This window comes from Ambystoma mexicanum, chromosome 9, assembly GCF_040938575.1.
Source record: "Ambystoma mexicanum isolate Mex_15411 chromosome 9, UKY_AmexF1_1, whole genome shotgun sequence".
Classification (NCBI taxonomy): Eukaryota; Metazoa; Chordata; class Amphibia; order Caudata; family Ambystomatidae; genus Ambystoma; species Ambystoma mexicanum.
Genome location: NC_090931.1, coordinates 529,426,744 through 529,453,910, shown reverse-complemented (window position 1 = coordinate 529,453,910; position 27,167 = coordinate 529,426,744). Strand labels below are relative to the sequence as shown.

Here is a 27,167-nt window from a genome sequence, read left to right as displayed (position 1 = left end):
ACGTCGGGAGCAAAAGTGGCACCCATGCTTACCCCTCTCTCCTGTTTATAGAGTTGGTTCTTGAACAGGAAGAAATTTTCAGTCATTGCCAGCCTGATACATTCCTGTATAAACTCAGTAGGGGGCAAATGAGGTCTCATTCTTTGATTTAAAAAGTGGCCTAGCACTTGTAGACACTCTTGTTGTGGAATAGCTGTGTATAATGACTCTACATCCATGGTCACCAAGATATCGCCCTCCTCAATTTGGACTCCTTGGATGATGTTGATCATGTGGGTCGAGTCTTTTACATATGAAGGCATAGCCTGCACAAATGGTTTTAGAAATACCTCTGCATACACTGAAAGTGGCTCTAAAAGGGAATCTATTGCTGACACAATAGGTCTCCCGGGAGGTTTAGTAGAGTTTTTATGAATTTTGGGTAGTGTGTAGAATGCGGCCTTCCTAGATCCAGTTTTATTAAGAAACCGTCCTTCTTCCACACTAATCCATCGTTCATTTATTGCATGGTTAGTTAGACTTTTTATTTCTTCTTGTAGTCTTACCGTGGGGTCCCTCGCTAATTTTTTGTAAGAATTTTTATCTTCCAATAATCGTGTACATTCTGCTTCATACATATCTGTATCGAGTATGACAATCCCGCCGCCCTTATCGGCGGGTTTTATGGTGATCGATTCATCACTGCATAGTTTATTTAAGCTTTGTCTTTCCTCTTTCGTTAGATTATCTGGTTTATAATTCTTGACCTTAATGGCGTCTAGTACCTCACGCGTTACCATATTTTCAAATGCTACAATCTCAGGTGCAATGGTGTGTGGGGGCGGAGTAAAACTAGACCTGGTTTTTAACCCACTTACATTAGGTACCATATCTGATTGCAATCCCTTCTCGTATGGGTGAGCCGGCAAATAGACTTCAAAAAAATATTTCAATCGTACATTTCTAAAAAATCTATGTAGCTCTAGTTCCGTATTGAAGACATCAGCTCTCCTAGTTGGAACATATGAGAGCCCCTTGGATAGTAACTCAAAATCTGATTGCTCCAGGGTATATTGTGATAGATTGAATATAGGCATCTGGTCAGTGGTTCCTTCTCCTACTGGTTGGAGTACCACTGTCTGGTTCTCATGCCTTGTCCCTGTCCATATTGGGGTTGTTGCTGTCTGGGCCTGCCTCGTTGTCCTCTTCTGAAAAAACCCCCTGTGGGTTCTGGCCCCTTCCTCCGGTGCCAGTCCCTGTTGGTATATTGGATTGTTCATTAGTAGTGGAGTGATCTGACCCACTAGAGGATCCTGAGGTATTGGAGAAGTTGGAATATCGGTTGTTTCTTCGGAAATTATACCCACCAGCAGGGGGGTCCGTAAAAAATCCTTTTCTTAGATAGGGGTAAGTTTTTTCCTCATTGTAATTTGCAACATCTTTTTTCAATTTGTTAATTTTTCTTTCCAAATTCAGATCTTTGAATTTTTTAATTTCCACTTCGAGCCCCTCTAGTTGTTTTTTAGCGTCATTAACCGTTGTACTTTCTAGGAAGGCCTTTTCCAAAATCTCCAATTCATCCCCTTGTTTCTTTGTTTCCTCCTGAGCTGTTTCGATAATCAACATAATCCAGTCCCTAGAACATTTGTTGCCCACCCCACTAAAATTTTTTTGGAATTTCGGATTGTCAATAAAGATCCTGGGGATATTTCTAACCTGCAGACCTTCTGGAATAATTCCGGCCTTTAAATATTGCATCATAAACTGACCATGTAGGTCAGTTCGAGTCAGTTTTTTCATTTTTTGTAAAATATTTTCAATTTCATTTGTAGCAACCACTCTATCTCTAATTAGACCTTCTCCGAAGGGGGCACCAGGTGCCTCTAGCATTTTCTTATAGTGGTCGTCTGTGAACGAATAAATATTCACATTATCCATTGTAGAGAATAAATAAAATTCCTCACATTCACTAGGTGTGTGCCCCTGCAGCCACGGGCTGTACTGTATCAAGAAAGAAACAAAGGGGTAGACCTGCACTCTAGTTCCTGATCCTTCAGGTATTATGCAGCGAAAAACTATAAGTTGGATCAGTGAAACGGGTTAGCTCTGGTAGAATTTAGAACATATCATCTTTTATTTCAATTGTTTTATTACAAAAATATATCATTAATTACATAAGAATTCTAAAAACATCAACAATTCATCATCTCTTTCATACCTTCATACAATCCCCATTCTGACATATCTATCTAAAAAAACATCAAGTGATACCAAATGCTTAATTTTTAGTAGAACATCTATTATTGCTGTTTGTTAACATTTTTCAGCAATGACCCAGTCCATAGTTTCAAGTGTCATTGTATAACTGGTATGATGTTTGACCAGATATCGTATTTCTAGAGAAAAGCGTCGACACGTGTTTCCGCTTGTCGACCATTTTTTGAAAATGAAACATAAAGATACAGAAATGAGATGGTTCGTACTCCAACATATTAGGAGTAATATGAGAGGGGGGGATATTAGTACAATATTACATCGTACAGAACAGAAATGGATTCACACTCTGAATACCGTCAAGAAAGGACTGAATGTTTCAGTAGAGTGGAACACTCTTGTTACAAATAACTAACATTGTACATTTTTTTCCAATCAACATGTGTTATAAGCAATTAACATCTTTGCTATTGATGTATACACCGCAGATAAATACAGGTTCATCTATGAATAATATTGAATTTTCTTAGTCAGCTCTCTAGTCAGCCGGCGATGTATGACCTATGAACTTGTTTTGTGATGCGTCATAGAAATTGTGTGTATGACAATCTTTATCTGCTAGACACAGTACTTCAACAAAGCACCCAGTTCCTAATATCAAGCTGTGGTATAGTAGGATAAGGGCCAATATATTCCAAGCATCATGTATTCACCACGATTTTAGAGCCCGCCCGGACGTGATCGACCATTGTTGATCAGCCGGGCATGGGGTTCGAGACACAGAACCATGAAGCGTGCATTTTTCTGGAGTGAGTGGATGTGCGCGCCCATTGATTGCCCACGTTTTGGATACACGGCCTGGTTGCGTGACACTAGTGGTTTGCCCGGAGAGAGTCCCTTTTTTGTGTCTATGCATGAGGATATTAGCTGGTCCCCTTTTCTATGTCCATTGCTTCCGATTGAGTCGGCAGTTACGCGCTGATTGAACGCCGTCCGGAACAGTGGTTCTCCTGTTTATGGTTGTCGATAGACTGGACTGAGGTAAGAAGTATGTGCGATAATAGGCATGATTTAAACGATGGCAGTATGGCAAGGGCATACGTAGTGTTAAAAACAACATGTAGCTCAAGTTATTTATATGAGAGTGGTATAGTTTACCAGTAGGCCGAGATGTTGTCAGTGATGGCACTTCGAGTATGATGTTCTCACGGGGGTAAGCAGCTTGTGAAAGAAGGCTAGAGCACCGGTACTCCGAGTTTAATGTTGACAACAGATGAGTCCAGCACGATGGTGATCATATATTAGAAAACAAAGTGACACTGTGTGATTTACGGGGGCTAATCCGTATATTTCTAATTCTATTGCAGTTGTTGATGGGTCCAGTGAGGATTTAGTGCTTGCAATACATCAGTGCACGTCCGACTTACATAACCGTGCAGTCCTCGCACGAGTTGCTCCTTGTGCCACCAGATAGGTGTAAGTGGCCTTTTTTATATCATTCTTAGCTTGACAGTTGTATAGTTACAAGTCTCGTTTTGATTTATGGAATAAATATTAAATGTGTTTTTGGTATGTGTTGATTCCACAGGCTCGATATAAATACCGAGACCAGTGGAGGATTAATCCCGTGGGTCCTTTCTCACGATCCTAGGAATTGCTTCTTGGGGGTGAGTAAGGCGAGTGTCTCGATTTAATTTTGACACAATGTGACACTAATGCATCACCTCTAAAAAGAAATAGGGTTGACATTCTGGTTTTTCTTATTGTTTTTAGATTGAACTTTGGCCCATACAAGTATATAATAGGGCGGAGAAGTGTCCTCCTGCCCAACGTCCTGAAGAAGGTCTCTGACCGAAACACGTGTCGACGCTTTTCTCTAGAAATACGATATCTGGTCAAACATCATACCAGTTATACAATGACACTTGAAACTATGGACTGGGTCATTGCTGAAAAATGTTAACAAACAGCAATAATAGATGTTCTACTAAAAATTAAGCATTTGGTATCACTTGATTTTTTTTAGATAGATATGTCAGAATGGGGATTGTATGAAGGTATGAAAGAGATGATGAATTGTTGATGTTTTTAGAATTCTTATGTAATTAATGATATATTTTTGTAATAAAACAATTGAAATAAAAGATGATATGTTCTAAATTCTACCAGAGCTAACCCGTTTCACTGATCCAACTTATAGTTTTTCGCTGCATAATACCTGAAGGATCAGGAACTAGAGTGCAGGTCTACCCCTTTGTTTCTTTCTTGATACAGTACAGCCCGTGGCTGCAGGGGCACACACCTAGTGAATGTGAGGAATTTTATTTATTCTCTACAATGGATAATGTGAATATTTATTCGTTCACAGACGACCACTATAAGAAAATGCTAGAGGCACCTGGTGCCCCCTTCGGAGAAGGTCTAATTAGAGATAGAGTGGTTGCTACAAATGAAATTGAAAATATTTTACAAAAAATGAAAAAACTGACTCGAACTGACCTACATGGTCAGTTTATGATGCAATATTTAAAGGCCGGAATTATTCCAGAAGGTCTGCAGGTTAGAAATATCCCCAGGATCTTTATTGACAATCCGAAATTCCAAAAAAATTTTAGTGGGGTGGGCAACAAATGTTCTAGGGACTGGATTATGTTGATTATCGAAACAGCTCAGGAGGAAACAAAGAAACAAGGGGATGAATTGGAGATTTTGGAAAAGGCCTTCCTAGAAAGTACAACGGTTAATGACGCTAAAAAACAACTAGAGGGGCTCGAAGTGGAAATTAAAAAATTCAAAGATCTGAATTTGGAAAGAAAAATTAACAAATTGAAAAAAGATGTTGCAAATTACAATGAGGAAAAAACTTACCCCTATCTAAGAAAAGGATTTTTTACGGACCCCCCTGCTGGTGGGTATAATTTCCGAAGAAACAACCGATATTCCAACTTCTCCAATACCTCAGGATCCTCTAGTGGGTCAGATCACTCCACTACTAATGAACAATCCAATATACCAACAGGGACTGGCACCGGAGGAAGGGGCCAGAACCCACAGCGGGTTTTTTTCAGAAGAGGACAACGAGGCAGGCCCAGACAGCAACAACCCCAATATGGACAGGGACAAGGCATGAGAACCAGACAGTGGTACTCCAACCAGTAGGAGAAGGAACCACTGACCAGATGCCTATATTCAATCTATCACAATATACCCTGGAGCAATCAGATTTTGAGTTACTATCCAAGGGGCTCTCATATGTTCCAACTAGGAGAGCTGATGTCTTCAATACGGAACTAGAGCTACATAGATTTTTTAGAAATGTACGATTGAAATATTTTTTTGAAGTCTATTTGCCGGCTCACCCATACGAGAAGGGATTGCAATCAGATATGGTACCTAATGTAAGTGGGTTAAAAACCAGGTCTAGTTTTACTCCGCCCCCACACACCATTGCACCTGAGATTGTAGCATTTGAAAATATGGTAACGCGTGAGGTACTAGACGCCATTAAGGTCAAGAATTATAAACCAGATAATCTAACGAAAGAGGAAAGACAAAGCTTAAATAAACTATGCAGTGATGAATCGATCACCATAAAACCCGCCGATAAGGGCGGCGGGATTGTCATACTCGATACAGATATGTATGAAGCAGAATGTACACGATTATTGGAAGATAAAAATTCTTACAAAAAATTAGCGAGGGACCCCACGGTAAGACTACAAGAAGAAATAAAAAGTCTAACTAACCATGCAATAAATGAACGATGGATTAGTGTGGAAGAAGGACGGTTTCTTAATAAAACTGGATCTAGGAAGGCCGCATTCTACACACTACCCAAAATTCATAAAAACTCTACTAAACCTCCCGGGAGACCTATTGTGTCAGCAATAGATTCCCTTTTAGAGCCACTTTCAGTGTATGCAGAGGTATTTCTAAAACCATTTGTGCAGGCTATGCCTTCATATGTAAAAGACTCGACCCACATGATCAACATCATCCAAGGAGTCCAAATTGAGGAGGGCGATATCTTGGTGACCATGGATGTAGAGTCATTATACACGGCTATTCCACAACAAGAGTGTCTACAAGTGCTAGGCCACTTTTTAAATCAAAGAATGAGACCTCATTTGCCCCCTACTGAGTTTATACAGGAATGTATCAGGCTGGCAATGACTGAAAATTTCTTCCTGTTCAAGAACCAACTCTATAAACAGGAGAGAGGGGTAAGCATGGGTGCCACTTTTGCTCCCGACGTTGCCAATTTATATATGGCTGATTATGAGGAGAAGTTTATTGTGGGACCACATAATCTACTCACTAGCCATCCCACTCTAAGTGGCCATCTACATATATGGCACCGTTACATTGACGATGTTTTTCTAATTTGGAAAGGGACAGCTGCATCCCTTCATGAATTTCATACTTGGTTGAACCAATGTGATACTCACATAAAATTCACCATTGAACATAGTTATCTACAGGTGAGTTTCCTGGATCTTGTGATCAAAAAAACTGGGAATCATCTCACGACTACCCTATTCAGAAAGCCCACAGATAAAAACACCTTACTGCATTTTAATAGCTTCCACCCAGCGAGTTTACGGCAGAACTTACCCTACGGTCAGTTCCTACGTATTAAAAGGAACTGCTCTGTAAGAGATGAATTCAAGATCCATGCGGAACAACTAAAAGTAAGGTTACAAAAGAGGGGGTACCCGAGAAGGTTGGTGAAAGACCAACTCAAAAGAGCGGAAAATACAAACAGAGAAATTTGTCTTACCCCTCGAGAAAAACAGAAGAATGAACGGTTAGTGTGTGTTACAACCTTTAATCCAGTGAGCGTTGACATAAAGAGAATAATCAATAAACACTGGAATCTTGTAAAACACCCGGGGTCATTATTTCAGAAACCAATGTATGCATTTAAACGCAATCAGAATCTAAGACAGAGATTAGTGCATACGTATAGAGAACCGAAGAGAGCTACCACCATCAATACACAGTGGGGGCTGTCCCCCATATTGGGCCACTATAAATGTGGCAAGTGTGTAGCATGCCCTCTAACAGTAACCATAAAAGAATTCAAACATGGCGAAAAGGTGTGGAAGATGAACTGCCACACTAATTGCCTGACAAAAAACGTGATCTATATTATCAGTTGCCCCTGTCAACTCCTATATGTTGGTAAGACTACACGCGAAGTACGACAACGAATATCAGAACATAGGAGCTGTATCAGGAATGGTGTGGCAGATAAACCGCTTGTCGACCATTTTTTGAAAATGAAACATAAAGATACAGAAATGAGATGGTTCGTACTCCAACATATTAGGAGTAATATGAGAGGGGGGGATATTAGTACAATATTACATCGTACAGAACAGAAATGGATTCACACTCTGAATACCGTCAAGAAAGGACTGAATGTTTCAGTAGAGTGGAACACTCTTGTTACAAATAACTAACATTGTACATTTTTTTCCAATCAACATGTGTTATAAGCAATTAACATCTTTGCTATTGATGTATACACCGCAGATAAATACAGGTTCATCTATGAATAATATTGAATTTTCTTAGTCAGCTCTCTAGTCAGCCGGCGATGTATGACCTATGAACTTGTTTTGTGATGCGTCATAGAAATTGTGTGTATGACAATCTTTATCTGCTAGACACAGTACTTCAACAAAGCACCCAGTTCCTAATATCAAGCTGTGGTATAGTAGGATAAGGGCCAATATATTCCAAGCATCATGTATTCACCACGATTTTAGAGCCCGCCCGGACGTGATCGACCATTGTTGATCAGCCGGGCATGGGGTTCGAGACACAGAACCATGAAGCGTGCATTTTTCTGGAGTGAGTGGATGTGCGCGCCCATTGATTGCCCACGTTTTGGATACACGGCCTGGTTGCGTGACACTAGTGGTTTGCCCGGAGAGAGTCCCTTTTTTGTGTCTATGCATGAGGATATTAGCTGGTCCCCTTTTCTATGTCCATTGCTTCCGATTGAGTCGGCAGTTACGCGCGAATTGAACGCCGTCCGGAACAGTGGTTCTCCTGTTTATGGTTGTCGATAGACTGGACTGAGGTAAGAAGTATGTGCGATAATAGGCATGATTTAAACGATGGCAGTATGGCAAGGGCATACGTAGTGTTAAAAACAACATGTAGCTCAAGTTATTTATATGAGAGTGGTATAGTTTACCAGTAGGCCGAGATGTTGTCAGTGATGGCACTTCGAGTATGATGTTCTCACGGGGGTAAGCAGCTTGTGAAAGAAGGCTAGAGCACCGGTACTCCGAGTTTAATGTTGACAACAGATGAGTCCAGCACGATGGTGATCATATATTAGAAAACAAAGTGACACTGTGTGATTTACGGGGGCTAATCCGTATATTTCTAATTCTATTGCAGTTGTTGATGGGTCCAGTGAGGATTTAGTGCTTGCAATACATCAGTGCACGTCCGACTTACATAACCGTGCAGTCCTCGCACGAGTTGCTCCTTGTGCCACCAGATAGGTGTAAGTGGCCTTTTTTATATCATTCTTAGCTTGACAGTTGTATAGTTACAAGTCTCGTTTTGATTTATGGAATAAATATTAAATGTGTTTTTGGTATGTGTTGATTCCACAGGCTCGATATAAATACCGAGACCAGTGGAGGATTAATCCCGTGGGTCCTTTCTCACGATCCTAGGAATTGCTTCTTGGGGGTGAGTAAGGCGAGTGTCTCGATTTAATTTTGACACAATGTGACACTAATGCGTCACCTCTAAAAAGAAATAGGGTTGACATTCTGGTTTTTCTTATTGTTTTTAGATTGAACTTTGGCCCATACAAGTATATAATAGGGCGGAGAAGTGTCCTCCTGCCCAACGTCCAGAAGAAGGTCTCTGACCGAAACACGTGTCGACGCTTTTCTCTAGAAATACGATATCTGGTCAAACATCATACCAGTTATACAATGACACTTGAAACTATGGACTGGGTCATTGCTGAAAAATGTTAACAAACAGCAATAATAGATGTTCTACTAAAAATTAAGCATTTGGTATCACTTGATGTTTTTTTAGATAGATATGTCAGAATGGGGATTGTATGAAGGTATGAAAGAGATGATGAATTGTTGATGTTTTTAGAATTCTTATGTAATTAATGATATATTTTTGTAATAAAACAATTGAAATAAAAGATGATATGTTCTAAATTCTACCAGAGCTAACCCGTTTCACTGATCCAACTTATAGTTTTTCGCGGTATGTATACAGAGACACAGAAGTAGCAACAACATCAGCACAAAGGGGAGCAATTGGCAAAGAAGACAAGGGAGGAACGGATCTCATAGACTTAAAAACAGTAACGATTAGGGGGAAAAAGACAGATTGGGGGTTGCCATTAATGGAGGACTTTTGCAGTGAGGAAGGGGAAGGAATGGAGAGGGAAGGAAGAAACAGTGAAAGGGAAAGCTTAGATAAATTATACATCACCCAGACAAATGGAGAATCACCATGGATCTGCAGGAGAAAGGAAGAACTGGAGGGAGATGAGGAGGAGGAGCAAGGAATGGCGGAAAGGCAGACACATGCAGCTACACCCTCACCATCCCGTCCAACATGCTCCACTACTTCACGCTCATTACGTGTAACATGCCCACCTAAACTGGCACCCTTCCCCCACGAACTGACACCCTATGCAGGCAGGCTTAGAGACCTCCCTGGACGCAGGCAGGAAGAACGAATACACACGTCCACATTAAATAAAGGAAATGATAAAAGAAGGGGAAGGGATGGAGGAGAAGCAGTTACAAGCAGGGGAAATATGGACCCCATTGACGATGTAGAAGACAGGGAAGAAGAGGAGGGGTGTACGGATTCAATTCTGTGGAACCCAAGGGCCAACCAGGACACAACTTAATGCCACTTCTGGAGAAGGGAGGGGTTAGACCACAATACGTCCCCTGGAAGCATGCAGACAAGGAAAATATAAAGTGCAGGCTCCCATCATTAAGTGGAGGTGCGGGAAAATGGATATATGAAATGGAAAAACACACCGCAGGACAGAAACTGGCAGTGGGGGATGTAAAGGGCCTTCTAATATCAATATTAGGGGATGCAGCAGATGACATCTGGAAGAGAGCAGGCTTCCCCGGGGTCACAATAACAAACACATCACACAATGGGGCACTATTCGCAAACTGCAGACATGCATTATGGCAAGCACTGAGGGTGCAGTACCCAGACACATCAGACATAGGAGCAATTACCTCACGCAAGATGCATGAGAACGAAGATCCTGTTGATTATATCCAGGAAATTCAAGAGAAGTGGCGTATGGAAACTAGAGAACAATGGGACAAAACACCAGCAATATTCTATCATATACTAGTACAAGGGCTCCCAGAAGCAGTTCAGAAACAACTGAAGAAAGTAGTGGGGATGGAAGCGAAAGCATGGCCAGAAATACAACTGACGATAGTGCATCATTGTAGGACATGGCAAGAGAAAATGAAACAAAAGGAAGAGGATAGAAAAACGGAAGAGGCTAAATTGGTACAGAAAAAACTTACTAAATACACGATGGAAGGTGCACTGATAACTACACCTGCAACAATGACTCAAAACCCCACACAAGTAGTGGCTGCACAAGATCCCTCACAAATACAATCATCACAGATTGTAACACAACAGCTGCCGCCACTCCAACCATACACGACTAACATGGGAGGAGGATACTCAACGCCAGGAGCTGGATATTATATTTACAACAGGGGGAGGGGAGGAATGATGAGGGGGAGAGGATACGGATATAACACACAACAACAAGGGGGAGGATTTTGAAATTTCTACCCCACCGGGCAACCAGTATACCAGGACAACTCAGGAAGCTTTCCATGGCAGAACAGGGAACCACCGGTGTGTTGGATTTGTGGATTAGTAGGGCACATGTCACGCACATGTAGAGTGACACCAGGCACACCATCATGGGGTGAACAGGGACAACAAGGGCCTACACAGGAACAGCAGGGCACCCAGCAACAGCAGGCATTGCAACAGGGAAATGGGCAGCAACAACTAGTAACACAACAACAGCCACAGACATATTCACTGCCACAACAACAGGTAGCGATAACACAACAACCCCAAGTACAGCAACCTGCCCAAATTCAAGACCATAACATAACATCTACCAATACACAACTACAGCAAACACAACTGGGAAGGGTGACGGTCCTGGGACACAACCCTTACACAGGAAGTGGTCAATCATTATACCCACAATGGGACAGCCCACAGACGGCCTTGGTGTGTCCCATCCTGTCGGTAACACCTAATAGTGCGGAGGAACCACGCATAGAGGTAACGATAGGTGACAAAAAATTATCATTCCTTGTTCACACCGGGGCGACCCGGTCTTGCATAAGGGAAGGTAAATTTAAGATGTCAGGTGAAGCCATGAACACCCAAGGATTCTCTGGGGCTAGGGGGTTGGTTCCCTTTACTGATAACATTCCCTTATCAATAGGGGATTATGACAAGTCAGTGCCGCTTTTATATTCTAGGGCCTCACCAGTAAACATACTGGGGAGAGACATAATGAGCAGGTTGAATATGACGATCTCCTTTACGGACGACGGCATACTTTGCTCCACTCCAGGAATAAACATGCTCACTGCACGACAAATTATGCAAGCATACTGCGGACAGACAGTGATTAGGGTTGAGCCAGTAGATGGTGAACTGTTCCAGTACGGGACAGACATGGCATTTGCATGGATGCCAGGAATAGAAGGAAAGATCTGGAGGAGGCCAGCAGCCTATTTGTTTAGACCAGAAACACCAGCCAATGAACCAGAAGGAAAGGTGATTTCAGTGAACATAGAGAGCATTATAGCAACTGCTGATTACATCACAGTACATGCCCAAGACAGAGAAGGAAGAGCATGGAGGGCAGTGATAGCACTAGCAGAGGGATGTAGGCTCACCAGGTGTCAGACGAGGAGCTCTTCTCAGAAGCAAAGGAAGAAGGTGAAATGGTTTTCATGATGAGTGTAGAAATATGGCTAAGAGTGACGTACAAACAAATAGCACAGAAAATTGCAATGGCACTTGAAGCACCCACGTCCACCCCAGTTCCCTTCTTTGAGGAAGATATGGCAAAGGTACCAACATCATTATGGACTACTAGTCCCTATGACGTGGGGTGCATAAAAAGTATAGGGGGAGTAAGAATAAAATTGAAAAAAGGTGCAATACTCCCCAGAGTGAAGCAGTACCCACTATCAAAAGAGGCAGATGAGGGTATATATGAAACAATAACGGCCCTTATAAATAATGGCATATTGGTACCATCAGAATCACCATGTAACACAGCTGTATACCCAGTGCGCAAAGCTAAAGGGGGGTCTTGGCGCTTCATACAGGACCTCAGGCCCTTGAACAACATAGTGGAAGCAGAATACCCCATAGCAGCAAACCCGCCACAATATTGTGTGGCATTCCAGCAGAGGCATCACGATTTACAGTGATAGACCTAAAAAATGCCTTTTTCTCAATACCCCTGCACCCAGACTCACAAGATCTGACAAGCTTCAAGTACAGAAACACAAAATGGAAACACACCAGATTGCCACAAGGGTACTGCGAGTCACCCTCAATTTTCAACAGAGTAATACAGATGGACTTGGGTAACATTGAAGTGGAAAGCACAGTGTTGCAGTATGTTGATGACATAATAATTTGCAGCACAAGCGAAAAAAGATGCAGAGAGGACTCATTGAAGATGCTGACAATATTGGCTGAAAAGGGTTACAAGGTAGACAAGGAAAAGTTACAGTACTGTCAGGAACAGGTCCTTTACATTGGTCAGCTCATATCCCAATACGGAAGAAAGATTGCACCACAGAGAGCACAGGCCATTTCAAAAACGCCGCTGCCCCAAACAGTGAGGGAACTGCAGCAGTTCCTGGGTCTGTGCAACTACTGTAGAGCATGGGTATTTGATTACAGCTCATACATAGGACCCCTACTTGAGGCATTGAAAGAAGCTAACAAAGAGGAGAAAAAGTTGGGGTGGACAATGGAAATGAAAGAGGCCTTTGATGAACTAAAAGATGCAATATCAACTGCTCCGGTACTGGCCACCCCAGATTATGAACGACAATTCTTTATATTTTCACATTGCGACTCAGCAGTAATGAAAGCAGTGTTGGCTCAAAAAACAAGCATGGGTTACAAACCAGTAGCGTTTTACAGTGGCCACTTGGATCCTGTGATGTTAGGACACTTCCCTTGCGAACAAGGTCTCGCCGCAGCTGCCTTTGCGGTAGAGAAAGCATCCTCAATAACAGTGGGGTGCCCAACCACACTATTTGTGGAACATGCACTATTTGCAATATTGAACAAGCCTAAGTCCACACTAACCACGCAGAGGGCATCAGGTTATGAGATCATCTTATCTAGACCAGAATTATCAATTGTAAGATGCAGCACAGTTAACCCCGCAAGGTTTATAGCAGAAGTAATTGAGGAAGGAGACTATGCACATGATTGTACGCAGACTACCGAAATGTACTCATGTACTAGAAAAGTTGAAGAGAACACACTAGATGGAGGAGAGCTCTTGTTCATTGATGGGTCATCAACAATAGACCAAAGTGATGGGATAAGGAGAACTGGGGCAGCAGTGGTAAAAATGACAGAGGAACCAACCAGTGTGTGTGGCGGTGAAATGCGTTCAATTACCACAGCATTACTCAGCTCAAGCAGCTGAATTAGTTACACTGATCTTGGCATTGAAGGAAAGCTTTGACAAAAGAGTGACTATATATTCTGACAGCGCATATGTCACGTCTACTGTCCACTCAGGATTGTCCAAATGGAGGAGAAGAGGGTTTAGGAGAGCTGACGGCACCCCAATGCAACATGCTCTCCTATTAGCTGAACTAATTGAAGTAATAAATGACCCCCAAGAATTAGCTTTGGTCAAATGTACCGCACACACTAATGGAGAAGATCATATCTCAAAAGGGAATGCAGCAGCAGACGCACATGCGAAGTATGCTGCATATTTTGGTGAGATATGGAACCCCCCAGAGTTAGAGAGAGGGAGAGGGAGGGGGATAGCTAAGGAGATGTTGATAAGAGAAGGGTACACCCATCTCCCAGCCACACAGATAATGGAGCTACAAGCGGCTGCACCAATGGCAGAAAAAGAAATATGGGTAAAAAGAGGCTGTACAATGTCACCAACTGACGCACTATGGCGCCAGGGTAACACTGGAAAGATGGTAATGCCATTGGCACTATTGAACACCGCCCTGAGCCAACTCCACCACCCAGCCCACACAGGCAATGAAGTTATTGCAGCACGAATTAGGGAAGATTGGTTCTGTCCCGAGTTAAATTCCCATGTGACAAATTTTATCAGCAATTGTCTCACATGTCAACAGTTCACGGCCGGTCACACGCTGAAGGTGATAAAAGGTACTATACCCCGGCCAGAGGGACCCTTCCTGCACATCCATATTGACTATGTTGATATGATCAACGTAAGTCAAGGAAATAGGTATATGATTGTAGTAGTATGCCCATTCTCCAGGTGGATTGAGGCAGGACCCTGCTCACACCCAGATGCATTTAGAGCAGCTAAATTCCTCGTGAGGGAGGTTTTCCCCAGGTGGGGAGTGTGCGAGGTACTGCGGTCGGATAATGGCCCGCATTTCGCGAATGAAATGTTCCAGCACATCACATCCTTACTGAACATCAAGCATAAATTTGCATGTGCATATCACCCGCAGGCCAACGGTATATGCGAACGCCTGAATGGCCTACTGAAGGAGGCAATTGCAAAGATACAGCAAACAACAAAGAAGAGTTGGTTGTATTGCCTTCCGCTAGCTCTATTTGAACTGAGGAATAGACCAGGCTCCGACCACCACCTCACTCCTCACGAGGTGGTGACCGGACGTCAAATGCGCCTTCCTCTAACGCCAACATCAAGAGCATTCACAGATTATGAAAACACTGCAACTGTTCTTGGTGACGAAATGTACCAATATGTGTCTTCTTTGATTACTAGTGTAGTGTTTGTGTCTCAACAGCTCGAGCGCACGCGGGGCGGGTCTAAGAGTGATCAACAAGAAGATGCGGCTAAAGAATTGGAAAAGGGAAAACTGTGCAAAATTGCTAAAGGTGACCACGTGCTACTCCGCAATTTCAACAGAAAGTGGAACAGCCCACGCTTCACTGGCCCCCACCTGGTAGAGGAGGTGTCTACGAGAGCAGTAAAGTTACAGGACAAACGTGCTTGGAATCACCTACACGACGTAAAGATCTGCAAACTCCAGACCCGCCCTAGCGTCACCGACAGGGCCATTGGAAGAACTGCAACAGCGTCACCCACGGAGGAAGAGACTTCTACCACAGCTGACGACCTAAGTGTCTCCATACCCTACCACCCCCCAGACTCCCCAGAGACAACTACTGAAATAGAAAAGGGTAATTCCCATACCGCCCACCCCATGGTCACACGATCAAAGAGTAAAGAGACTTCTGCCAGTTGAGCATCAAACCCTCTGCCCATCGACCCCCTACCTACTGCAGTAATCACCCAACTGAAGGACATTGTCTTGCACATATACACATGTAAACACTTGAATGTTCTCTTTTTTCTTTCTCGCACATGCAGGTACCGCGTATTATTGTACTGCTAAGAAAACAGATAACTAACAAAGTTCATTGCCCAGGAGTAGATGCTACCCTCAGACGATAACTACCCTGAAGAGCTATCACACCAATTTGTCTATCACATAAAAAGGCCAAAGTACCTGAAAAGAAGGAGGGTACGTGTCTACTACACAGCATTTCTCTTGGCCATAGAACAATCAATGCCCCATCTTCACCAACACTTGCCTGCCCTAAGAGATAGATCGCTTAGATTGGCGTGGGAACAGCTCTTCGCCTGGGCACTGAACGACTACTTGATAGGGAGAGCTTGAAAACAACAACTAACACTAATAATAAGCATATTGAGAATTTTCAGGCGGGCAACTTTACCGTCGCAAGAATAAGCTGCCGGACTGCAGCAAGGTAAGAGCACAATGCCGGTGAGACTAGCCTCTGTAATAAAGATGATAGGGATTTTGATGATCACCGGGTTTTTGGCTGCCTCTGTATGGCAGAAAAGTTATGCTATCGATATTTTGGCTGTACCCAAACCTAATATACCCCCACCCACCGCTGCAACAGGTGTTACGTCAGGTGGTACTAGCAAAATTCCACACAAGGGAAATAGAGTTAAACACAGCACATACTCAGATAATAAAGGTATTGACAACTACATACAAGATTCAGCTCACGTCTCGAACAACATGTGGTACCAACACATGACCCAAATAGGTAAGCAGACAACAGAAGACAGCTGCTACGTTTGCTCATTAATCCCATACGCCATGAGCGCTTCTCGAACTTTCGTTGCCACGGAAATAGATGAAAAGACAGCACGATGTATAGTGTACTTGGCACTGTTCCAAACGAAAGGGAGATTTCAAGGGACGGTGGTGCACCTGGTATGGAAAACGCGAGACACATATCCATACGAAAACAACTTCCTCAAGACTTATTTGAGTTACCACTTACCACAAGACCAGTTTGCATGCTGAAGCATTTAGATACATGACAAGTGGCCCTGAAAAAGGAGAAACAAAGAAAGTAACACTACAATACCTACCATGTGATTGGTACGCCACTGAAGTTCCTGGTAAACAAGGATGTTGGGAAAGACCACTGATAACAATAACAGGGAAGGTGTACCTGGACAACAAATGGGACACAGGAGTGGTTGGCAGCAACATAGTAACGAGGGAAAATATTACAACTATTGCTGAACACAATGACAGATGTTGGATGACTTGGGTCAAGTACGTACCCATGCTGACGTGGATAGAGAAGGATGAAGACCCAATAACAATATTGCCGCTGTCTGCACCTAAGGTATGCTACCAACATAGAGGAGAAGTGGACGTGGGATACAACACCAACTGTGCAAGCGTGATGGAGCTACCTGAGGGGGGAGCAGGAACAGCAGTATTAATGGACCATTACTGGGCCTGCGGAGACAAGGCATACCACACACTGCCCCCTCTGTGGAATGGCATTTGCACAATGGTACACGTTAATGTACCATCACTAGTGGTGCCCCAGAAACTTGTGAACGTGGCGAACTTCCCTAAAATGGATGAAGGAAACAAGAGGAAGAAGAGATCTGTAAAACCTCAGAAGGGGCCAGAGAACCAAACCAACAGCAACAACACTGTCCTAAATAGAAAGAAAAGACAAGGAGAACCTCTGACAGGAAATTACCTATGGGGAAGGTCGGAAACAGCACTCACTTCAATCCCACCAGAACACAGACTATGCAGCAGAGCAGCAATGTTCTTCTCCTCAATAATACATCCGGGACTACAAGCTTACGCAAACGCAAAATGGCTCCAGATAACTCGATGGGAACTAATGATGACAATCAATTCTACAGTAAATGGATTCAACGCATTAAAAGAGGAACTGCGAGCAGTGAGGATGGTAGCACTACAGAACAGATATGTACTGGACCTCCTCACAGCAATGGAAGGAGGAGTTTGCGCAAAGATAGGACAATCATGCTGCACATTCATTCCTGCTAACGATGCTGACAATGGTACACTGACAGAGGCAGTATCACAACTGGCCCAGATGCACTCCCAAATGATGAATGAAAGTAAAGGAGTGAAGAAGGATGACAGCTGGTTTTCACTGTTATGGTCATGGATGCCATCTTGGCTGTCGGACGGACTGAAGATTATAGTTAGATGCATAATACTGGCTGGAGCTGTATTGATCATAATTAGATTTTGGAAGGCCCGGAAGGCACGCACCACTGATGAAATGATCGAAATGGTTGGTATGCACCCCTTGATGCCGGCAGATGATGGCCAGCACACAGGCACAATAATAAAAGAGAGAGAAAAACTACGCAAACAGATCATCACCAACCACCTGGACCCACCATCTGTGAAGCTCGAAAACCCAAGGAACCCAAGGAGCTACATAGGGAAATGGGTATACTGTACACCTGGAGGAACTTGTGTATATATGTATTGGTCATTTGAAGACCATGTCAACCACTATGGACATTTGGGAGGAGTAACTAAAATATGGAGAGTGAGAGGAGATAAGGAAAAGGATATGTTTGTGGTCGACAAGTCGACCAGAGGGGGGACTGAAGTGGGAGAATGGAACAAAAGGCTCTCACACCCCTGGCCTAGAGGATCGCGGCCCAGACACCCGCCACGAGAGGAGTTTGCCCATCTACCAGATGACCAGATACCCTGGTACAGGAACATACGGATGTGCCCACCAGCCTGCCCTGCCCATGCCGACGCCTGCGGCATGGATGAACTCGACTGAACCATTCAACAGTAAATGAACACATCGTTAGAGATGCCATGACGACCTAGCCATCGGTCAGCACACCCGTCCAAACATGCACACTGGACACTCCTACACCAATCCACACGAAGAACATATTCAGTGCTATGACGTAGGTGACGGACACACCCACTGACGCGCATCTTTATTATTTTTCACATAGGTTCTTCAAAATGCAGAAACGCAAGACGCACAATGAACTCATCTAAAATGCTTGCTCACGCTTCTCCTAAACCCATGCATTGCAATGAGAAATATAACGAAGACATGATACTGGGGATAAAGCAATATGATACCATAACCTAAAGCGCCGTGCATCAAACGTTTCCACCTATGCACCAGGCCCAAGTAGGCCGCAAGCAAGAGCTTCCATGAACATTGAATGAGCAAGAGTACAGTTGCTGACCCTGCAGAATGAGCCCGGCGAGAGCAGTCAGTCAAGGGCACAATGTTGCAAACTCGCATGCCGCAAGCCGACGCCAAGGTCACACCTGCAAATTAAGCCAGGCGCACAGTGGAAAATGCAATATTAAATGTGCAGAATTCTGCCTCAACCACGGTCTCACCTCACGTGACCAAGCCGAACCTGACAGGGTGCCAGGCCCAGGAGGAGGGAGGCGCCTGGATCCCACGTTTCAAGACACAGGCAGATACAATTAATCGACTCAATGGACATCTGAGGCGGTGGGAGTAGTCTGCCTTCCAGCATATGAATAAATCCTCACATTGTCTGCACATACCCATAGTGATACATTGTTGCAAATGACAGGTGCACCGCGAGCTGGGAACAGCGATGGTCCCAGACTGGGGGGCTCGCGAGTGGACCAATCAGAACATGGGGCTCTTATCACTGACGCCATTAACATTAGCCAATCCTCAGGGGTCTTCATGTAACAATTTTCATGTATCAAATTGAAGGGACAACCCAAGTATACCACCTGACTGACCCTCAACCACTAATAACGCTCTCTATACGTATGCTATACTAACCCTACCACTCGAGGAACCAATCCAGAGTGGCGATAGGTTTTTTGCTAACTTTCCCAGGTGACGCAAATAGCGCGTCATACTAAGGTAAAAAGGGCCTGCAAGCCCCACGATTGGAGAGAGAGTGTCAGGACGGACGCGTACGATCCTTGACCCATCCCTGCCGTTTTGTTTAATAAACAGCAGAACCACCTTGCTTCTTGCGTGTGTCTCATACTCATTTTTTTGGGATATACGGGAGGAGTTGGGGCCTCCCTGCCCGGAGGTCCGCGGACGGCCCAGCCGACCCCGGGAGAATTTCCCCCCGACACTACACCTCAGCCACAGCTCCTCCCAAACCAGCCTAACACCCCTCACCCATTTAGCTTCAGACAAATATCTATATTGGAGACAGAAAAAATCATACTATCTCTAAAGCCCTCCAACTGCAAAGGTGACAATTGCCCCGCCCAAATTATAAAAGATGCAGCTAGAGACCTAGCCCCTTTCATCTCTAAACTCATCAATGCATCCTTTAAGTCTAACCTAGTGCCCAATAACCTCAAGCAATCTTGGGTTCTTCCCTTGCTAAAAAAACAAACACCCCGCAATACCGACAAATTACAGATCTATCACCACTGTCCCATTTCTGCTTAAAATTATTGATAGAGTAGCGTACCTGCAAATTCAGGACTACTTAGAAACTAACAATCTACTAGGCTCACGGCAATCTGGCTTCCGTCCCCTTCATGGTACTGAAACAGCCCTGATTGACCTCAAGACCCAAATTGACGAGTTGAAGGACAATGGCAAATCAGCTATGCTACTCCTCCTTGACCTATCCGCGGCCTTCGACTTGGTAGATCACGCAGTCTTATGCAATCACCTCAGCTCCGCCGCTCATTTTTCAAGTGATGCCATAATCTGGGTACAATCCTTCCTTGCAAACCGGACAATGAGAGCCTTCTCCCCCCTAGCTGCCGCTGATCTCACACAAGTTTCATGCGGTGTCCCTCAAGGATCATGTGTATCTCCGACGATGTATAACATCTTTACTAAGCCCTTGTTTGACAAGTTGGACAGATTGGGTATCATCTACACTAATTACGCAGATGACACTCAAATCCTTATCCCCCTTTCGGGCAACTTCTTGGAAGACACGGCCTTAGTAAATAAGATATATCTCCTCATTCAGGCATGGATGGCATCTCATGGCCTCTGCTTGAATGACGACAAAACTGAGTTACTGATCCTCGGCTCAGAGCTGGCCATCAAAAAACTTGACCCAAACTATGCCTCATTCAACATCGACAATAATGTCATCAAAGTGATGCCTGCAGTAAAAACCCTCGGGGTCTATCTCGACTCAGCGCTCACCTTCAAGAAACAAACTAACTCACTAGCATCTTCCACTGCATATACTTGTAAATTGATCTGAGCATGCAGACCATTTCTAACTGAGACTAGTTGCATTACATTAGCTAATGCACTCATCATATCCAAATTGGATTACTGTAATGCCCTATATGCAGGATCTAACAAGTACATCCTTGATAAACTCCAAACTCTCCAAAATAACGCTGTTAGAGTAGCTTTAAATATTCCTAATAGAGCTCATATCTCCACCTCTAGGAAAAATATCCACTGGCTAAAAATCAAAGACAGGATTGCCCTCAAAATACTCTCCCTTACCTCCAAATGTCTTAACAATATAGCTCCTCCTTACTTGGCGAACAGAGTCAACAAGAGATCCTCTAACCGCCCTACTAGAATGACTAACGCCTATACGTTAGTGGTGCCTAGATATAAAAAGAGCACAGCTGGCGGCTCCAGTTTTCCGGTCATAGCTGCGCAAACTTGGAACAAACTCCCTCTGGATCTTAGAATGGACCAACCTTACTATAGCTTCAGGCGGAAAGTCCTCACCTGGATGCGCTCCAACGACACTTAGCTTACCGTTCCACTGCCACCTCCTCCAGAGACCCAGATGACTAACTATATGATCTGATATCTGATTAACCAACCTGAACTGTTGTGCTTGCATTTTCTTGTACATGAAACCTTGTTAGTAATATAAATTGTATAACTGTATTTTTCCTGTAACCAAGTTCTCAAATATCCTTGTACTGTCTGCGCCCAGCTACCCTTTCGGGTTTGGTTTTGAGCTATACCAAATAAACAAACAAACAAACAAACAATGATGATGACATAAGTGACAGTCAACTGTCACAACCATACCAGCCTGAGATTGGTCACCTGGAAGTGTCACAATGTGTGCATCCCTACCTACAGAAACACCGCCAATGCTGTGTCATCAAATGACACATATGCTGCCAAATGCATTACCCCCTTGCAAAATACAACATGAGAACAGTGCCATGTCACCCAACCCCTCCCCAGCACCGCCACCCAACACACCATGGCATGTCATACTATGTGAGAGCAAACAAAGCAATCCCGAAAACCTGACACAAGTGTCACAAAGTATAGTGTCCCTAATGGAAACTGGCCACACACAATATGCTCCCAGTAATGTTGAACTAACAACACACATGACCAAATACTTACCAACAATACAATGCAGCTACACAAGCTCAAACATAACTAAAACATGACAGTACCAAGTTAAAGTAGTCGTAGTCTTACAACCTGAATATGCCACCACATCGCCCCCTTCCAACTGTAGTCTTGCAGGCTTCAAAACTTGTCTGTGTACTGCATACAACATGAACTCCATCTCCAAAGTAGACGGCCTTGTGAAGACATGAGGAATGAACCTGCAAATTCAGAGGGAGACATGGAAACAGAAGCATACATAATTCCAACATGCAGTGTACAATACAACAACAATATACACAAGGAATGTCTACACAGTATTGACTACAGACTGCCCACACAGCTCATGGGAGTCCAACATCACTGTGTACATCACTGTCACTTGGTCACACCCTTTGCAAGCCCATGGAAACGGGAAGCAGGAGGGGTGTGTGTCTCACGAACCCAAGCATCAAACCCAAACTCCGGACAAGCCTGCATGTGCCCAGCCGGAATACAGTGGATGCCCACGGGAGCCATACAAGGCAACACACTGTCAAAAAATAATACAAAATAAAAAATAAAAAATGGCCATGTGGGGGCCGGGGGAGGCCACCCAGGAGGTCCGAGGACAAGGTGCGCACCAACAGCCGCCTGTGTGGATGTTGGGGAAAAAAACACCTCCATGGGCTCATGGCCTGCACGGCTATGCCAATGTGGGAGAACTGCTGCTGTCGCTCTCATTACCCTCTGCTGCTGCCACAGGAGGTGGTGGTGCTATGGGAGGCAGCCCACGCAAAGCCCTGGTATGGTCCTCCATGGCAGCAAGCATGCGGGTGTGGAAGGTCTCGTTTTGGAGGATTATAGTGCGGAGATCCCCATGCAGCACCTGACATGATGCCCGGATCTCCTCCCGAGTTGCCTGCATCTCAGCTGAGAGCGAACGTGTGAGCCGCTCCAGCTGCTGTTCTGTCCTCAAGTTAGTGGAAGTCTCAAGGTCAACAAGAGTCTCCCTGAGGTGATGGAGTTCTACCCTCAGGGCTTCCCTGTGGCCCTGGGACTCTATTGATATCGATTGGCGTAGAGTCTCCAGTGCCGCCCGTCTGTCCCTGTTGGACGCCAACATGTCCTCCCTGTGTGATTGGCAAATGGAGTCTGTTGCCTGCTGTAGTTGCTCCATCTGCCTTTCAGGGGGGACAATGGAAGTGGCCACCCTCTCCATTGCTTGAGCCATCATCTCAACTGAGGCTGCCTGTTGGCTTGCCATACCGTACAAGGATTGTTCCCATGCGGTATTGCCTGGTGGCGTACGGCCACCACACCTGTTTGGGGCAAGGCGATCTGCGCCTTGCTGTGCCGGCACTGCCTGAGGCTGCAGGACCGCATTCCCCCTCTGATCTGCTGGCCCAGGAACAGGATCAGATGTTGTGGAGTGTGACCCTGCACTCGTAACCGCCAAAGGCTGACTATCCAACACTGACATCCCCATAGAGGGTTCTACCCCTGGTGCAGGTGGGTTGGACAGAACAGAACCCCTTCCAGAAACACTTACCTGCGACGCCACATAGGTCTCATCATCCGAATCAGCACCTGAATAGACGTCTGGGGAGATGCACCCAGAGACACCCCTGGACAGAATCGTCTGCAGCAAGAGTGGGTTCTCACCCACCACCACACCACGTCCCCCACTGGTGGTCGGTTGTGCCTCAGGTTCCTCCTGGGTCTGCACCATCTCCTCAACCTCAACAGCATCAAGTGCGTCATCCCCTGCAAAAACATGAAAGACAAAAAATGGAAACAGGCATTAGCACCATAGCACACAAATAGGCCTGACAAGCTACAGAACCAGTACATGATTTACACATGTCCCACATGACTATTACCCTCCCATGCATGCACTGTCACAGAGTTGGAAGGGGAGGCAAAAGTCAGACACTGATGACACCAAGATGGAAAAGCAACACATTTGCTGCATGCTGGGTAGCACTGCCATCAGACATTGGCCTGTGAGTGGCATGTCCTATACACATAAATGACACATGCCATCACACAGATGGCATGTACCATAGCCATGGTACATTCCACAAGTACATCCATATGTCAGTGAATGAGTACTGTCACCCATCCATGTGAGATGGACATGAAGAGATGAAAAATGCCACATAGTGTGAAAAGATACGCCATGTGCCACACACTGCAACACATCCAGTGTACAAAAATACAGTGATTGCAGGGCTATGTACACATCAATGGTTGTGCACTTCAACATGACAGGAAACAACTAGCATGTTCCACATTCAAACAGGCCCAACAACATCATGTGATCAGGACAATACTCATTCAGCCTGAATGGTCAAATCATTCAACTACCAAGGTGACACATGTGGGCCAATGTGGGGTTCTTCAATGACAGAAGCATGTCACATATGTCACAATAGGGCTGAGGAATGTGTTGCAAAAGTGGGAGAATTGAAACAATCAGCCTGAATGAACACTGAAAAATACAAACAATGTTGTTGCATGATGCCACCTCAAGGGCAACTGCCGTAATGTTGCGCTAAATTACTACTTTGGGCAGAAGGGATAGTGTCACACCCAAATTCAAGGCCGCAGAATGTTTTGGATGAAGCACATGGGTGACCCATACTACTCAGTCACACACACCCTCACATGCCACTCAATCAGAACCCGTCACCCAAACAACATACACATGCATTACACACACACGCATGGGCACTCACTGGACAATGTGTCATAATCGGGTAGTTCTCCCACACCTCGGATCTGTTCCTCTGTGACGAAGGTCCCAGCAACAGACTCATGTTCAGTGAGTTTGTTGTCCTCTTGTGGAGACCCACCGCCAGTCACCAGAGTAGCGGCATGACTTGAGGCCACCTTGTTCTTTGCTCTGCGTTTCAGGTCGTTCCACCGCTTGTAGCAATCATCAGCTGAGCGCCTCACAAATCCAAGGGCACTTATGTGGTTGGCGATGGTCTGCCAGTGTGCCTTACGTTGACCAGGTGTGGAGTGTGCTAATGCACATTGACCATAGGACTTGGTGCAGGCATTGTCTGAAGTGTGATGTTGGCAGGGGGAACATCAGTATGATGGACCAGGACTGACACTGTCCTGGCTGGGAGAGTCAGAGCTTGGGGGGGATGGAGCTGCAGCTGGCCCTACAGCCTCACCACCCTGCATACTTGGGGCAGCAGATGACATAGCTGCCCCAGATCCACGTGGCTTGGTGACAACTTTCACCGCCACACGTGGCTTAGACCTGCTGACCTGGAAGTCTGCCAGGGAGTCATCCTGTGCCAGGTCAGGTGCCACAATGGGCTGGTCCAACAAGGGCTGAGCTGGGATGGTCTCAGCCACATTTCCCTCAACCATGGGGGGGGCATGGGTGTCCCTGATTGGTCTTCCACACATGGGGGTATAGGTGCACCCTGCAAATCCCGGCCACGTCCCCTACCGCGCCCACCACGTCCACCTTTTGAAGGTCGGCCACCTTTGCCTCCCTTACCGCTTGGTCACCTCCCAACCATGGCACTGATGTTGTTGTGCGTATGGGAGGAGCAGTAAACTATTGTCCTGGGCAATTGGGGGTGAAAGGGGTAGGGTACTAGATGGAATTTGTATCCTAGTGCTCTAACAAGGCTGTCTGTGACCCCTGGGGGAAGATGACGGGTCACGCAACGCACAGGCAGCCCAAAAACAAAAATAAACGTGCACGCAACCCCTCGTAGACCACGTGCGTGGAAAAATGAACCCGCACTACACTGTGGCACCCAGAAACACAAAAATAAGCGTACGCGTGATACACGCAGCCTACAATGACCTCTGAAGGGGTACGCGACACACGGGGCAAGCACAGTTGCTAAGTACGTGCGGAACTCACCGTCTGCCTGGAAAAAGAACGTGAAAAATACGCACGTGTACGCGTTGGCAACACCCCCGCCAAAAGAAGAATTGTATGCTGTCTGAGGAGACAGGACAAAAGGAGAAGTGAACACTGTTTGAGGAAACAGGCCCAAAAAAAGTAGAAAAATGAAATCTGTCAGAGGTAACAGGGAGTACGAACTTGAAACGCTGTGAAGTAATCGCGTGTGAACCGACAAGAAGTACAGAATCCACCCACTCGCTCTCCACAAAAAGCACGTACAAGGAAATGGCGTCCTACACGTACCTTTTAAACCGGCCCACATGTACATGTCACTTACGCGTGTACGCGCCCTTTCCTCCAATTACACGCGCTGACACTCGAAAGTGCAGCTTTTCTACGTGTGCTCTGTCATCACGTGCTATGAGGGAAATAACCCGCGCGCGTCACGTCACAGACGCGCTTACGCGCTAAGGGCCTTTGGTCAAATGAAATCACGTATGTGCGCTGACGCGCTTACGCGCTAAGGGCCTTTCCTCGAATTACACGCTGACGTGCAAGATTTTCACGTGCCAAATCACTCCGTATCAAGCTGGCCACGCGTTCACACACGCAAGACCACGCTCCTGCCCAGAAGGCCGAATTACTGCCCCCCAGAGCCCCGAGCACGCTCCCACCTGCCATCTGCTGCTGCCTGATTGCCTGCTGCCCACGTGCCCTGCCATTTGCTGCCTGCCCGTCAGCCAGGGGTGCTGTTGCTGTGACCACCCCTGCTGGACTCCCAACTGGGATTCCATCGCTCCACAGCCCAGCCCCAGGACCCAGTTGCCCACCCGCTCCTGCCTCTGGGGTTGCCATGTTCAGCACTACACCATCTGGCGGCACTGGCAACCCCCAGCCAGAGAGGCAGAGGGCCACCAGCTTCACTGCCACCGAAGTTGGTGTCCTGGTGGAGCAAGTCCTGGGGCAGTATGATGCCCTCTTCGGAAGGTCGCGCGCCCACAAGGATGGACGGACCAGGATCTGGACGGACATCGTGACTGCCATCAACGCGGAGGGGGTGGCAGTCCACGAATTCCATCATGTCAAGAAGCGCTGGGAGGACTTCAGGTCCAGGACCCTCAAC

At 45.3% G+C, this 27,167-nt stretch overlaps 1 long non-coding RNA gene across 1 annotated transcript; it reads left to right on the top strand.

Moving 5' to 3' along the window:
* Positions 1-3,559: 3,559 nt before the first annotated feature.
* LOC138489663 (uncharacterized) lies at positions 3,560-4,110 on the top strand. The gene is made up of 3 exons (XR_011274858.1): positions 3,560-3,669; positions 3,782-3,860; positions 3,967-4,110. It is a non-coding gene; the product is annotated as an uncharacterized lncRNA (long non-coding RNA).
* Positions 4,111-27,167: the final 23,057 nt, after the last annotated feature.